Source organism: Desmodus rotundus, chromosome 1 (genome assembly GCF_022682495.2).
Source record: "Desmodus rotundus isolate HL8 chromosome 1, HLdesRot8A.1, whole genome shotgun sequence".
Classification (NCBI taxonomy): Eukaryota; Metazoa; Chordata; class Mammalia; order Chiroptera; family Phyllostomidae; genus Desmodus; species Desmodus rotundus.
The window spans coordinates 25,729,697-25,745,366 of NC_071387.1; the positions used below are offsets into that span (position 1 = coordinate 25,729,697).

The following is a 15,670-nucleotide window of genomic DNA, read 5'->3' on the forward strand; positions in this document are numbered from 1 at the left end:
ATGCATGTCCTGTCTACTCCCATCATGGACATTGTTCTGCCAAGTTATACCGAAATCATTAAATAGACTATTCTGATTTTCTGGCAGAAAAAAAATGTATGTGTGTCTGAGTGTGTGTGCACACATGTGCATGTGCATCAGTATATGTGTGCAGTTGTATGAGTGGTGTAGGGGATGAAAAGGAGGATCAATGAGCCTTATGTGTCTCAGCATCCTTACAGGGAATGACAGAAAATTCTGCTACAGCTCCCTGGGAAAATATCTCTTCAGTGAAATTATGAAGGCTAGTATATATTGGATTGGCCAAAAAGTTCATTTGTTTTTTTCAGTAAGATGGCTCTAGTGTGTAGTTGTCTTTAACTTCATTCAAAGCAGTTTTTTAGATTGTAATGTGACAACTGTCATATCAGCATGCATTTGGAAAAAAACTTATCAAAATTGGTGAATTTTTGTGTAGTAGCCATTTTAATATTGCAGATGGAAGAAAATAAGCAATATTTTCAGCATGCTGTGCTTTATTATTTCAAGAAAGGTAAAAACAACTGAAGTGCAAAGAAAAAGACTTGCACAGTGTACAGAGAAGATGCTGTGACTGATCAAACATGTCAAAAGTGGTTTGTGTAGTCTTGTGCTGGAGATTTCCTGCTAGATAATGCTCCATAGTGGGGGAGAGCAGAAGTTGATAGCAATCAAATCAAGACATTAATTGAGAACCATCAATGTTATACCAGGCAGGAGATAGCCAACATGCTCAAAATATCCAAATCAATAAATTTATTGGTGAAAATGAAAACTGTATCTTTTATTTTACAGGAAAACTAAATGAACTATTTGGCCAACCCAATAGTAGATGATGTTTCTGTAAAAATGGGGGCTTCTCCCCAGAGATATTATAATGTAGCAATAGAGCAGGATCCAGTAAAAGTAGGAAGGAAGCAAAATTGACCTGAACAACTAGTGTTATTTCTAGACACAAGATAATTCTTGGGAGAAGTCTGAGTTTGGTAGATGCATTATTTTTCCTCTTTCTTGCAATATATTTTTGCATGTTGTTTACTAGTTATGCAGATGATTTATGCTTACTTTATGTAATCAGAAATATTTTTTGAATGTATCATCTTTTTTCAAAATTTAACCACCCAGAGGTAATCACTGTTGATAATTTGTTGCTCATAGTCTGTCTAGTTTCATATATATTTTCAATTAGAGTTTTTAAATTAATAGTAATGTTTCCTTTACAAAGAAAATGGGGGGGAGAGGGATGGGGAGAAAAGGCATACAACTGTAATTGAATAACAATAAAAATTTTAAAAAAATAAATTTAAAAAAAAAGAAAAAGAAAAGAGGTATAGAGGTTTCATATTAATAGTTTGAAAAGGGCCCTGGCCAGGTGGCTCATTTGACTGGAACATCATCCCATACACCAAAAGGGTGCAGGTTTGATTTTCAGTCAGAGCACAAACCTAGGTCATGGGTTCAATCCCCAGTCTCTCTCTCTCTCTCTCTCTCTCTCTCTCTCTCCCCCCCCCCCACTTCCTCTCTCTCTAAAATCAGTAAAATTACATCCTTGGGTGAGGATTAAAAAAATGTGCCTTTTAAAAATAAAGAGTTTGAGAAGGAAAAGTGTTAGTTATATTTTGGATGTTTGAAGCCATCCTATACAGAACTCTTGTTTGTTGGGACTTTTTTGATTACTTCAATTTCATTAGTTGTAATATGTCTATTCAGGTTTTCTGATTCTTTCTGAGTCCGTTTTGAAAGATTGTATATTTCTAGTAATTTATACATTCCATTCAGATTGTCCAATTTGTTGGCATATACCAGTAGTTTTTTTGAAATATTTTCTCACAGTTCTTTTTTAAATCTTTGGTGTCAGTTTTTACTTCTCTTTCATTTCTGATCTTATTTAACTGGGTCCTCTCTCTGTTTTCTTTTTTCTGTCTGGTTAAATTTTGTTAAATTGTTTATCTTTCCAAAGAACCAACTCTTGGTTTTACTGACTTTTTCTATTATTTTTTTAACTCTATTTCATTTATTTCTTTTTTAAATTATATTTTATTGCTTATGCTATTACAGTTGTCCCGGTTCTTCCTCTTTTGCCCCTATCCACCCCGCACCCCACACTCCACCAGGCAATCCTCACACCTTTGTTCATGTCCATGGGTCATGGGTATGAGTTCTTTGGCTGTGCCATTTCTTCTCCTGTACTTTACAACCCCATGGCTATTCTGTAACTACCTATTCGTACTTACTTATCACTTCATCTATTCACACATTCCCCAACAACCCCATCCCATCTGGCAACCATTAAAATGCTCTCTGTATCCATGATTCTGTCTCTGTTTTTCTTGTGTACTTAGTTTGTTTTTTAGATTCAATTGTTGATAGATTTGTCTATTTTGCAATTTTATTGTTCCTATTTTTGATCTTCTTTGTCTTAAATAAGTCCCCTTAACATTTCACATAATAATGGTTTGGTGATGATGAACTCCTTCAGTTTTTCCTTGTCTGGGAAGCTCTTTATCTGCCCTTTGATTCTAAATGAAATCTTTGCTGGGTAGAGCAATCTTGGCTGTAGGTCCCCACTTTTCATGACTTTGAATCTTGGCTGTAGGTCCCCACTTTTCATGACTTTAACTATCTTACCAATTCCTTCTAGCATACAAAATTTCTTTTGAGAAATCAGCTAAATGTCTTAAGGGAACTCCATGTAAGTAACTAACTGCTTTTTTCTTACTGCTTTTAAGATTCTCTCTTTATCTTTAATACTTGGCATTTTAATTACAATGTGTCTTAGAATGGGCCTCTTTGTATCCATCTTGTTTGGGACTCTCTGTGCTTCCTGCATTTGCATATCTATTCCCTCTGCTCTGAACTTTATTATTTTATTTCTTCTATTCATTTTGGCCTTTATTTTTTTACAGTTCCTTTAAGTGTACAATTAGATTGTTTATTTGAGATTTTCTTGTTTCTTGAGGTAGGCCTGTAATGCCTACCTGTAATTTCCCTCTTAGGACTGCTTTTCCTGTGTCCGTAGGTTTTGGGTTGTTGTGTACTCATGTTCATTTGTTTCGAGGTATTGTTTGATTTCTTCCCTGACTTCATTGTTAACCCTGTCATTGTTTAGTAACATGTTATTTAGCCTTCATGTCTTTGTGTGCTTTTTAGTTTTTTCTTAAAATTGATTTCTAATTTCATACCTTACAGACAGAGAAGGTGCTTGATATGATTTCAATCTTCTTAACCCTGCAGAGGTTGCAGCTGATCTGAGAGATACAAACATATTCTTTTCTTAAATATTGTTACATATATCAGGTACATTACATATGACTCACTGTGTGTGTGTATATGACTAATGTTAAGCCATAACATTGAAGCCATCAGCTTGGTTAGAACATATGGTTTTAAATATTTTATTTTTCATTTCTGCATATAATAGTATTGAATGTATCTCTCAGACACATGTGATATATGCTGTAATTGTTTTGACTACAATCTCCAGAGTTAAATTTATGGAAACTTGTTTTGTGTCCAACCATGTGGCCTATCCTTTCCATCTGCACTTGAAAAGAATGCTGCTTTGGGGTGAAATGCTCTGAATATATCAATTAAATCCATCTGGTCTAGTGTGTCATTTAAGGCCATTGTTTCCTTGTTGATTTTCTGTGTGAAAGATCTATTTGTTGATGTCGATGGGGTGTAAAATCCCCTCTTATGATTGCATTACTGTTGATCTCTCCTTTCATGTCCATCAAGATTAACTTTACATAATACGTGCTCTTATGCTGGGTGCGCAATGTTTAGAAGGGCTATAGTCTCTTCTTGGACTGATCCCATCATCATGATGTAGTGGCCTTTGGTCTCTTAATATAGCCTTTGTTTTAAAGTCTATTTTGTCAGATGGAAATATTGCTACCACAGCTTACTTTTTATTTTTATTTCCATGAAATATTTTTTTCATTCCTTTACTTGTAGTCTGTGTGTATCTTCTGTTCTGAGGTGGTTTTCTTGTAAACAGCGTATATATGGGTCTTGTTTCCTTATCTGTTCAGCAACCCTGTGTCTTAACATTTACATTTACTTTTAAAGTGATTATTGATAGATAGGCCTCTATTGCCATTTTGTTTTTCATTGTTAATGTTTCTCTTTCTTTCTTTCTTTTTTTTTTTTTTTTTGGTCTTAAAGAAATCCCTTCAAAATTTCTTGTAATACTGGTTTGGTGGTAATAAACTCCTTCAGGTTTTTCTGGCCTGAGAAACTCTTTATTTCTTCTTCTGTTTTAAATGATAGCCGTGCTGGGTAGAGTAGTCTTGGTTGTAGGACCTTGCTTTTGGTCACTTGGAATATTTCATGCCAATCCTTTCTGGCCTGAAATGTTTCCATTGAGATATCAGCTAACATCCTCATGGAAGCTCTCTTGTAAGTAACTGTCTTATTCTTTGTCTTTAACGTTTGCCATTTTAATTATGATGTGTCTTGGTGTGGGACTCTTTGGGTTCATCTTGTTTGGGAATCTCTGTGCATGTTGGGCTTTTGTGTCTTTTTCTTTCACAAGATTAGGGAATTTTTCTATCATTATTTCTTCAAATATGTTCTCAGTCCCTTGCTCACTTTCTTCTCCTTCTGCTACCCCTCTGATGCAGATGTTCTTACACTTCATATAGCCCCAAAGGTCCCTTAAACTATCCTCATTTTTAATTTTTTTTTTTTTTTGCTGCTCTGATTACATGTTTTATGCTACTGTGTATTCCAAATCACTGATTTGGTTTTCTGCTTCATCCAACCTACTCTTTATATCTTTTAGTGTATTCTTAATTTCATATACTACATTCTTCATTTCTGACAGATTCTTTTATACGGTTTCTATGTGCTTTTTTATGCTGTTGTAGTTCTCATTAAGTTTCTTATAGTTCTCACTAAGTTCCTTGAACATCCTTATAACCATTTTTTTAAACTCTGTATCTTATAAAAGTGTTGCTTCCATTTTATTTAGCTCTTTTTCTGCAGATTTCTTATGTCCTTTCATTTAAGACATGTTTCTTTTTCTCCCCATTTTGTCTGTCTCTTTGCATTTTCTATGTATTAGGTAGATCCCAGTTTTGATAGGGTGGCACTATGTAATACATGTCCTGTGGGTGCTCCAGTAACATCCCTTGCATGAGTTATGTGATCCCTCCTGTTGTAACTGAGTCTTGATTTTTTTTTTTTTTTGGCCCTTTGTACTTGGGGTTGACCTCCATGGTGGCTTACTATGAGGGTAGACTCGACCACAGTGTTTGAGCTACTATATAGGTACTAACCATTTGAAGCAGAATTAACCTCAGCAGGGTCTGATGCCTGCAAAGATCTCCTTTTGATATGCCACTTGTGAAACTAATTGGAGCCTGTTCTAATATTGTCTGAAACTGGCCATTGGCTGTATTGGTTTTAGGTCCTTTGGGGAGGGACTGTGGTCTGTACCACACACTGCATGCGACTAGCCCTAGGAAACCTGTTTGAGACTACAGAGTGATCCACAGTTTGTGGCTGCCTCTGCTCGGCCTAGCTGTGCATGGAAAGGACCAAGATGTACACCTACACTGGCTTCCACCAGCACCAAGTCTTGATGTAGTTCAGTAAAAGGCCCAAGGTACTCTGAAATCTGCCTACACCTGCCTCTGCCTACCTGCTACCTGTTAGGCTCAGTCACTGAAAGAGCCTGTGGCAGTACTTAAGTTGCATGAAGAAGGTTCCTATTGAGTCACCAGGTTGGGGGAGTGGTGTTCAACAGCAGGTTCATTTTTAAAAATACAGGTTCATTTTTAGTGCCAGTGCTAGATACAATGGCACTCAGCAAAAGTCCTAGTGTATGCCAAGTCAAGCTGCCACTTGCCAAGTGCTTGCAGACCTTTATGGTGGGCAGGGTCTCAGGAAATCATCAGGCTGAGTCCTACAGAGTTTATCAGGCCCAAACAGACCAACATTTTGCCATGTGAAGGGAGGGCTCTGCGTTGGTTAGCATGCGATGGAGTGATGACCCCTGACCTGGAGCCACATAACTCAGTCTGTCCCAGATTCTGCTAGGAGCCTGAGATCAGCAGGGCAGGTAAGCTGGGAGTCAGGAGGGTGGGGCTAGAGCATCTTCCATGAGGAGAAGTGCTGGTCAGCCATGCAGGAAGGATGGAGGACTAGCCAAACAACTCAGTCACTGACACCCCCTGAGTCTGCCCGGACCTCCAGATGCCTACCCAGCCAGCTGACTTCTCAGCAGGGTATGAGCTTCACAGGGTGGAGAGATAGGTTGTCCAGAGAATGGTCTATAGCATTCCCCCAGGCTAATGCCTTAAGAAGGGGAGTGCTCCTTCCAAGAAAGATGGCAGTGTGGGTAAGGGAGTCATCACAAGGAACCTGGCGACTGTCTCTTCAGCGCTCTCTCCAGAGCCCCAAACCCCAGGTTCTCCTCTCATGGATCTAGTCTGCTCCGCTCCTCCTCTGCCAGAGCCCATGGTGAATGACCTTAAATGAAATTTTGTGCATTGGCCCTTTAAGATGTTGTCTGTGTCTCTAGCAGACTATTTTCTCTCCCTAATGCACAAAATCCTTGCTGATTTTCATAGCCAGATGTTGTGTAGGCACCTCTTCCCAGCCCTGGTACTCTTGGTTGGGAAGTCTCATATGGGTTTGAGACTCTAAACTTCTCAGGGAGAACCTTTTCATCCCAGATATCCCTCTGGGATCTCAGCCACCACTCTTGGGAGCAGGGCCAGCCCTTTTTTTTAATTTCTGTTCGTTCTACCAGTCTTGATGTGGCTCTTTGTATAAATCCTTGGTTATAAGACTTCTGTTCAGCGAGTCCTCAATTGGTTATTCAGGTTTACTGTTCTAAGTTTTAGTTGTAATTCCAGTTAGGTTCTGGCAGGGGGTGAACGTAGCTTCCATGTACTCCACCATCTAAGATCTCCAAGATTTCTTTTTACATTTTGTACACAAGTCCTTTGTTAGGCTTGTGTTTTGCAAACATTTTGTATCACGTTTTTGCTTGTCATCTGATTCTCTTAATACCATGTTTGGAAGATCAAAAGTTTTTAATTTTAATGAGGTCCAATTTAGACTTTAAAATTTTTAATAATTTTAAAACATAATTTTAATGGGATACTATATAAGACTATTATGTTTCCCAAATCCCTCTTAGTGGAAATTTAATATTTATCCAGATGTGTTCTGCTCTAATTCATATCTCTGTCATAAATTTTTGTGCACATCCATATTTCCCTAGGATAAATTCCCACAGGAGAAACTATCAATATTATATCAAAAATTTAAACTTTATGTATATTACTTTTACAATGCTTATCTAACATTTAATAGTTGTTAGGAAAATATGTTTTCCTAGCAAGCATGGGATATTACACCGTGCTTTTATCTCTATCAGTTCTTTATCTGTGGTTTCATTTTTACCACCTTGGTTATAAGTGATGTTGAATATTTGGTTTTAATTATTGACAATTTGTTGTCTTCCTTTATCTCCTGTTTCTGTCATATGTTTCATATACCATTTTATTTTTCAAGTAATTTTCTCAAAAATAAAATAGAATGTATCTCTGTGTGTGTAAGGAGGGAGAAAGAGAGAGAAACGGAGGTTAAAACTCCTGAGGACTCTTTCTCTTGAAACTAGCCCTATATCTAAAAATGCTCTGGAAAACCTAAGTCCCATGAACTTTACGATGCTGTCTATGCTCATGTAATTACAGAGCGAGTCTACAAAAGGCTAGACGTGCCCTAACATTTGTTTACCCAGCTCAAGTTGCAGAAATCCAATACTCCAATCTTTCTGAACCTGAAATCCAAAATCCTGAATTCAGTGAAACACCAGGCACCACACACCTTCCCTTGGTTAACTACTAAAGATGGCATGTATCCCAGGGATACCACTCTTGTTTCAAATTTTGGAATCCTCCTCCTAAATAGTCAATTTTGAAGACTCCAAGCAGAGCCTAGCCACAGAGATAGCTAAAGTGTCTAAAATACAATTGCTTAGTTTTATAGATCCTAGTATATTAATCAAGGGCAAGTGTGAGTGGACTAAGTTCCTACTGCATTAGGCTTGGCAACCGAGGCCCTTGCATCTTCACTAGATACCAACATAGCATCTCAGAAGCAGAAAATAGTACAGGAGCTCAAAGACAGATCTCAGAGTCTATACCTTAACACATTTTGAATAAAAGGAAATAAAATAATTATATTCAGATCCCCTCCGAGGCTTGTCTGAGACATGTCTTGTAAGCAGCCATTGACAAATAGCAGGCCCAAGGGAGCTGATAGGATTAGGATTCTGTGATTATCACAGTTTCCTAAAGCCATATTTCAGAAAGGTGTTTTCAAGATACAGGTCTAACACACTGGTCCTTAGCAAAGAATTTTCCAAGAAAAAATACAAGTTTACCTTGGAGATAATTGTGGGTTTGGTTCTAGATCACTAGAGTAAAGCAAGCCACACAAACTTTTTGGTTTTACAGTGTAAATAACAGTTATGTGTGTACTGTTCTGTTACATATGCAATAGCATTATGTATTGAAACAAAACAAAACAATGTACACACCTTCATTAAAAAGAAACTTCATTGCCAAGAAAGGAATGCCAACCATTATCTGAGCATTCACTGAGTCATAACCTTTTTGCTAGTGGTCTTACCTTCAATTTGTAAAGAATGCATTATATGCAAAGCACAACAAAGCACACACTATACAATGAGGTATGTCTGTATTCTGAACATCTGTTAGATAACTTATCCCAAACCCCAATGTATAAAAGCTTGAGATTCTATTGTATATAAATTTTATCCCTGAGTAGAACTGGAACTCACCAGTGGATATCCTGTACTGGGTAAGAGTTAAATTGTATCAGTTAAGTCCTAGTTTGCTGGGACAAAGCTCAAAAGATAATTCTTATTTAACGCCTAAAAAGAATGTTTCCCTGGTATTGAGTCATGTACATAAACAAATATTAGACTGAGTCTGTAGTCATGACCTAGTCAAATATACTAGAGTGAAGGCCAAGTATGAGGAGTAATATCATATATAAATCAAGTACCATGTTATGAAAATCCAGAGAAAAATTCTCTAGGTATTTGTTGTGCCCATGAAATAATATCCTTCTGTCATTATTGAAGTTTCCTTGGTATAAACCATAACCTGACATAAAAAGATAACATGCTCTGACAGATTATTTGAGAGGATATTAATAAACAGATGAATTACATGATATGAACAGGATTGAGGGGAAAATGTTGTACCTTGAGACTAGTGACTGTGGGGACAGGTTACCTACCATCCATAAGACTGAAGTTCAAGGGAAGAGAGTAGTTACTGAAACTCAAAAGACACAGTTGTATGGGGAGGGCGGCCTGAGAGGGGCTGCGGACTCGAATGGAGGGTGCTGCCACCCTACATGGAGCTGGCAAAGAGGAGCAATGGGGCAGCCAGAAGAATTCACCCTCTACCCGCGTTTTCCTTCCTTCCTCTGATACTCTTGTCAGTGTCTCCTCTTGCTTGCATCCAACTAAAGCAACAAGTCAAGGGAGTTGTTTAAATCAATGCAAGATTATTAGCTTCTCTATTAGGCACAGAGCAGAGTGAGAAAAGGTAGCGAGGGTAAAAAGTGATTCATCTTACTGTAAAAGGGAAGCTTGAGTCCAGGCTTCCAAGCCCAAACTGCAATCCAACAGGATGAGTCAAGGAATTAATCAGGACACTTGCAGACGTGAGCACCAGGAGCTGAGAGTTATCCACGAGCGCGTGCAGAGCAGAGTCCAAAATACAAACCCAACCAGACGGTGCAGTGAGTGTTGTCATGAGGAAGTGTTGGCAGAAGGGCAGATTCTAACGAGAAGATGCTCCGAGAGATTAGAGTCACCCCACAGTTGAAGGAGACGGATGTGGGGCAGCCCTGTGGGATCTCTTCCTGGATAGTTCAGCATACACAACTGTTTTTGAGCCATGAGGGGAACACAGTTGGCATAAGGAAACATTTAAAAATTAATTTACATTGCCTATCTGGGTGCAATAAAATAAATTCACTCGAATATGACTGGAAGCAGTGAAAATGCTAGTAACCCCCTGGAAACTCACTGTAGCGAGAGCCCTAACACGTTCATACTCTTTGACTTAAAATAAATGTTGTCGAGTGTTTCATATTTATTTTTAATAAAAATGGATTTAGTAAGTAACACTGCTGACAACACCTAGGCGTGGATGTTCAGTAAAAGGTGGTACAGCCGAGCTGTGCTGAGATTGCCCTGGCTGTGCTGGTCTTGCAGGGCTGAGGGACAAAACTGGTACATCTGGCCCATAAACCAGACTTGTGTCCATGAAAAAAAAATAATGCTACAGTGACAGCTGGACGATAACCTTCCAAAAAGGTTGTCACAGAAAGGAGACTTAAAAAATCTGTGGGGAGCTGAGATCCTCAGCCAAAGGGGTTGGAATAGTCAGGAAAGATGTAAATCAAGGGGAGTGTGTCAAATGGACAAAGGGGAAGCATATTTGGAAAAATAACAAAACTAACAGTTGTTCCCAACAGTTGGGGGGAGGACATGGGCAGTAAGATGTGAGAATGACGGATTCACTTAACTGATAGAAGCCAGAGACCACGGGGAGCCACTGCTGAGTCTGTCGACAAGCACAGGAGGACTGGTAGCACTAATTCAAGTTCATAAGAGGTCTTAACGGTGAATTTGGGCCTATCTAGTGTCTGGGGCCTCAGAGAAAGGCTCTTATGACAGAGTCAAGGTGAGACCCCATAGGTGAAGCTTGGTATAGCCAAAATTCTTAGGCAGAAGGGTATAAGGAAAGAATCGGCTTTGAGTAGCTTGATTTTGTAATAGCCCACTTCAAGGCACTTAAACTCTGGTGTCTTGAGGAGACCCTGGTTAGGAGGAAACATTATAAAACTGAAGTGATTATTTTTCTCCCAGAAAGGGAGTGGCAGATCAATTCAGGAGTTACTCATTCTCTTTCTCAGATAGGCAACAGAGTAGAAATTCCAAGGACTTTGGTGATAGAAAAGGTCTGATGTCTAATCTCAATTGTATGATCTTGGAAAAGTTACTTAATTCCTTTGAGTCTTTAATAACAATAACAATGAAAATAACTCTGAGTGTCATTGTGAGAAACTAGTAATATTATTTGTATCAAAGTACTTTGTGGACTTGTACACGTGTGCCACCTAGCTAATGCAATTATGCAGACTTTAGTACAAGCGCCAGCTCTGAATCACTGTCACGAGTTAGTCATTGTTAATGCGCCACTCTGCTATTTACAAATTAAGGTCTCCTTGCAGGAGAGACTCCACTCACAGATTCCGAACCAGAGACAACTATGCAAAGAGCATGTCTACACTTGCCTGGAGATACAGACACTGGCTATTTTATTAATCCCTTGCCAGCTATCAAACTTCAGTGCCGAGGCTGATGGACACAGGGCCGCCTCACCATCAGTTCTTAAGGGAATTATGAGGAGAGAATAATATATACTTTAGAACTTTCTGCTCAGAGCCTTGTTATAATACATAGAAAAAGAAAGGAGGTTATATATAGGGTCTACAATGTGGCAAAAAAGAAGCATAAGGCTCATAATCAAAGTTCAGAGGTAAAACTTTCAAAACATTTCATGTTGGTTCATAACAAGATCAGATTATAGATTTAACAGATACTGCACTCTGTGTTTAAAGAGCCACGATTATAAGGGGTTTTTTTTTCACATTAATGATAAAACTTGTGAAATCCTAATAGAGTCTGGAGTCTAGTTAATAAAAATGTACGAATGCTGGTTTCTTTGTTGTGACAAATACATCATGGTAATGCAAGATATTAACATAGGGGAATCTGTATACAGGGAATACAGTAATTCTCCGTGTTATCTTTGCAACTTCTCTGTACATGTAAAACTATTCTAAAATAAAAAGGTGTTTTAAAAAGGATAGTTTTAACTTCTCAGTAAGCATTTCTATGAAAACTCAGAATGCAAATTTGGACTAAATGAATTTGGACTCAGAATGCAAATAAGTACTAAAAGCTTAGACAATCACCAAACTATTATCAAAATTTTAGATGCAGATCATCTACTTATAAATTTTTAAGCCAGAAATATATTCAGAAGAGAGAAATGGCATGAATTTTGTCACAAGATAAAGAGCAATTGTGACCTAAGGTCTGTATTCTGAACACTCCCAAAAGCTGATTAATCACTTCTCGAATTTCTAGAAAGTTTCTGATGTGACAAAAGGCTATTTTACAGGCCCTTTCCTTCATTAAAATCTCTCCTTTTGTATCCATTCTGGTTCAATAATCCACAGTCATACAATAGAGTCAAATTTAAAATTTGAATCAAGAGAAATAAGGGAAAGAATGAAAATCGTCAGTATGTCGATATTATTACTGGAGAATATTATACTCGATTCTCTTCTGAGTTAATGTTTGAGAACTCTCAAAAGAAACTTTAAAGGAAAAAATAATCTCAAAAAATCATACAATAGAGGAAGTGAGAGAAAAATCATTACTGAAAATAACTGTCTAAGATAAGATACTAGTCTCATTCTCAAACAGTCTTTGAGATAAGACATAAATTTTCTTATTTTTCAGTCCTGAATAGATGTTTTCTAAAAATCTGGTCCAATTATGTAAATGTTTTCTAAATTTAAACTGTTGAAGAGGAAAGAGGTCCCCCTAAATTAGGGTTTCCCACAACACCGTTCCCCACAATTCCCCACATGTCTTACTCTCTAGAAGTTTTCTTTTTTTCACCAAATTTTCAAAGGTGAATATTTAAATAACTGAGCCAATGATTTGTTATCTTGCTCATGTGACACTTTAAATCTTTAAGAGAAGGATTATGAGTCTTGTCCTTTTTCTAATGACACTGAGGGATTTAAAAGTGGAAAGGTCATCAGCTCTCCTATATTGGTAGTAGACATGCTTTGGAAAGGGGAAAACAGTTGACAATTGCTAAGTTCATAGTTTATCAAATGTCTCATTTAATTCTTTTAGTGAACCATGAAATCGATGACAAGATGAAGTAGGTGAAAAGCTAAGAAAGCAGCAAGATGCAAAAGTTACTAACTGATTGATACGGAATTCGAACTTGTCCGATCCCAAAGGCAGTCCTCATATGCACCACGATCCCCACTGTCTCAGATATTTCTGTGTGACTGTATGTATTGCCGAACAGTAGTTTCTATTCTTTTCAGTGGAAACGTTTACTAGAAATACGTGAACACACTGGAAGGCATTCCAAGACAAGCAGTGTAAATGTGGAAGGCAGTCAATAAGGGAAATGAAGGAGCTCGCGCTTACAGCCATATGACACTAAGGGAGGAGCTGTAAGGCCATAAATAAATGTTTTCAGTGTCAAGTAACATGATGATGAATTGCATAGTAGAGTATATTAGCACTATAAATAGGAAAAGTTTCATGATTAACTTTTGGAGAAAATAATTCAAATGTATATGCACTTTTAAATTGTCTATTTTTATGCCGTATTTCTGTTTTCCTTCAGTAAAAGAATAGTGAATTTGTCCATAGTAGAATGTTTGGAAAATATAAAAAATCATGAAAATTAAATTTTAAAAATATATGAGTGTTTCTGTAATCCCCTCTCCTCACTGTCCCCTCCCCACTCCCCCCTGACTATTGTTAGATTGCTCTTAACTTCAATGTCTCTGGTTATATTTTGTTTGCTTTTTTCTTCTGTTGATTATGTTCCAGTTAAAGGTGAGATCATATGGTATTTGTCCCTCACCATCTGGCTTATTTCACTTAGCATAATGCTCTCCAGTTCCATCCATACTGTTGCAAAGGGTATAAGCTCCTTCTTTCTCTCTGCTGCATAGAATTCCATTGTGTAAATATACCATAGTTTTTGGATCCACTCATTTGCTGATGGGCACTTAGGTTGCTTCCAGTACTTGGCTATTGTAAATTGTGCTGCTATGAACATTGGGGTGCACAGGTTCTTTTGGATTGGTGCTTCAGGGTTCTTAGGGTATAATCCCAGCAGCAGAATTGCTGGGTCAAAGGGCAGTTCCATTTTTAGTGTTCTGAGGAAATTCCATACTGTTTTCCAGAGCGGCCTCACCAGTCTGCATTCCCACCAACAGGATTACAGGAGCTACTATAAAGGACACATGGACAAAATCAAGGGGGAGGGTGGAGGTGGAGGAGGGAGGTGGGTTCAGCTGGGGTGGGGTGGAGGGATGAGGAGGAAAGGCATACAACTGTAATTGAATAACAATAAAAATTAAATATATATATATATATATATATATATATATATATATATATATATGAATGTTTCAACCATCCAGCAATAACTACCAATGGCATGATGATGTATATATCCTCCAACTGAGTTATACACACACATACACATAGACATACAAACGTATCTGAGTCAATAATATTTCAAGATTTTAAATTTCTGTTCTCTGGAAATAATTGAGCTTACCTTTGTGACTTTAATATATAATCTAAGTCTTTTTAATATTTAATATTTCACTTCTTTTTAATATTTACCTTTGTGACTTTAATATGTAATCTGTCTTTAATATTTGAGATTTAATATATAATATTTATATTTTTAGTAATTCTTTTTATTTTAAGAATTTTAGATCATTAGAAAAATTCCCACAACAATGCAAGGAATGTTTGTATATACTGAGATGAACCAATTATTATTTTGCCATATCTTCTGCAGCTCTCAGACCTGTGTGTGTGTGTGTGTGTGTGATCATGAGAGTTTCTAAATATTTCAGAATAAGAACATTCTTTTTTGGGTGCAGAGGGGGAGCCCATGGAGGTGGACAAGGGCAGGGTGGGGATAGGCTCCCAACCAGGCAGGCACCGTGTGAGCTCCCACCTGCCTGCCCTGTGCTGCCCTCAGGATGCCCAAGAAGGTCAGCTCTGCCAAGAGGTTGGGGAAGGAGGAGCCCAAGAGGATATTGGTGAGGTTGTCAGCTACACCTGTTCTGCAAAGGTGAAAATGAAGTCCAAAAAGCTGGCAGGAAAGGATAAATCTGCAGACAAAAAAAAAGTGCACACAAAAGGGAAAAGGGGAGCAAGGGGAAAAGGGGAACAGAGGGAAAACAGGATGAAAACAGGACCTAAAGAAGACCTACCTGCGGAAAATGGAGAAGCTAAAAACGAGGAGAGTCCAGCCGTGGATGAAGCATGAGAGAAAGCAGCCAAGTCTGATTGATATTCTATACCACGTCTTCTCCGTGGTCCCCGTCTCCCGTCCTGGACAACCCAGAGGAATATTTTTACAAGTATTTTACAAGTACTTTGTAAATGCAAGTTTTTAATAGCTCTAGAAATACTTTTAAGAAGGAGAAAATTCCACCTCACCCCATTTTTTAAGTGTAAATACTTTTATAAGAGGTAAAATCATTTGCTGGTTGTCTATTTTTTGGAAGAACCAGAAAATAGTGGGGTGTTGGATGTGAGAGGCTTTGACTGGCGTGGACGTCAGCTCAACAGCCCGCACATGGAGGTGGTTTGCACGTCCTGTGACACAAGGCAGACCAAGGGGCAACTGGGAGCCGGTCGTGCATTACTGTGTCTTGAACACTTTAAATTACTTCTATTCTCATGTGTTTGGTAGAATTGCTCCCTAAAGAAAACCACTCCATGATCTTGGCT

At 38.0% G+C, this 15,670-nt stretch overlaps 1 pseudogene; it reads left to right on the forward strand.

The window, feature by feature from the left end:
* Window positions 1-14,913: 14,913 nt before the first annotated feature.
* Window positions 14,914-15,227, forward strand: LOC112304332 (non-histone chromosomal protein HMG-14 pseudogene; annotated as a pseudogene).
* Window positions 15,228-15,670: the final 443 nt, after the last annotated feature.